This window comes from Crocuta crocuta, unplaced genomic scaffold (assembly GCF_008692635.1).
Source record: "Crocuta crocuta isolate KB4526 unplaced genomic scaffold, BGI_CrCroc_1.0 scaffold93, whole genome shotgun sequence".
Classification (NCBI taxonomy): domain Eukaryota; kingdom Metazoa; phylum Chordata; class Mammalia; order Carnivora; family Hyaenidae; genus Crocuta; species Crocuta crocuta.
The window spans coordinates 6,589,143-6,590,546 of NW_027529641.1; positions in this window are offsets into that span (position 1 = coordinate 6,589,143).

Here is a 1,404-nt window from a genome sequence, read left to right on the forward strand (position 1 = left end):
AAATTAAAATCATAGGGCACCAGCACCGAGCCATCCAGTCACATGTTAGACAGAGCTGGATGGCTGGAATGAGCATTGGTCCCCAAAGAGGCCCCTCCTCTCATGACAGCATTGTGTGTTTGTGTGAGGGCAAATGTGTTTTCTACACGTCGGTTTCATGGCCCCTATTGACATCTGTGCTATGTGGTCCACACCCTGAAGAGCATACTACCTCCATGTCTGGTCTCTAGAATCCGAACTAGTGAAGGACTGAAGGTCTTAGAATCCGGACAAGATACACTGGTATCTTGCCTCACCCAAGCCGTACTTAGCCATTGTCTAAAGGTCATTTAAAGCTACCTTCCCAAGGTCATATGGAGTCATTTAAGAGAGTTCCATCTACTGACCGAGTCTTGTTCCTGAAGGAGCTCAGGTCACAGTTGTCTGAATCTGGCAGCTTAGGAAGGCCCTTTGGCATCACCAAGGGAAGCAGGGGAGAGAGGCGAGAAGGGAGAGCGGACAGCAGAGCATGACCTTGTGCTTCACAACCTTTTCAAGGAGCAGAAGCTCAGACACACCAAACCTCTCCAATTTGTATTTCAGAAAGACAGCACGGCACCAGGAATTATGAGGCTGCTCTGGTTTTTGGTTCATGGTTAGGTTCAGTTTAAGACCCTAATGAAAATAACTTTTTATTCTCCTAAAATATCTCAACCCAAGGTCATCTATGTGACTCAGTTGTTTGAGTGTCCAACTTTGGCTCATGTCATGATCTCATGACTCACGGGTTCAAGCTCCACGTTGGGCTCTGTGTTGGTAGCTCAGAGCCTGGGGCCTGCTTCAGATTCTGTGTCTCCCTCTTTCTCTGCACCTTCCCTGCTCACATTCTGTCTGTCTGTCTGTCTCTCTCTCTCAAAAATAAATAAACATTAAAAATTTTTAATAAGATCTTTATAAAAAAAGATATCTCAACTCAATGCATTAACAACCAAATGGCATATTTTTCAACTTAGAGACCATTCACTTTTCATGAGGTAGCCTCACCTAGAAGGAGCTTCTCTATCCTCACCTCTGGGAACTGATGTTTAAGAATGCTTTGCAATGTGTTCCGATATGGTTTAGGCATATGCATGTTTGGGATTTTAAGCTTATTTTTAAAAAGAGAAGAGAGGGAGTCCCTTCGCACAGGTGAGTGGGGTAGGGGGAGCACTGGACAGGGCAGAAGCACATCTAGTGCTCAGTCATGCTTCATGAGCGATCATTATGATACTTTATAAGACACCCACACATCATACCACCTGTTACACCTGTTACTATCAGTTTTCAAAGGTAATAAAGAGAAAAAATTAAACATCTTCAGTTGTTCAAAAAGAAAATGTTGATACACAACACACACACACACACACACAAAGAAAATGTTGATAT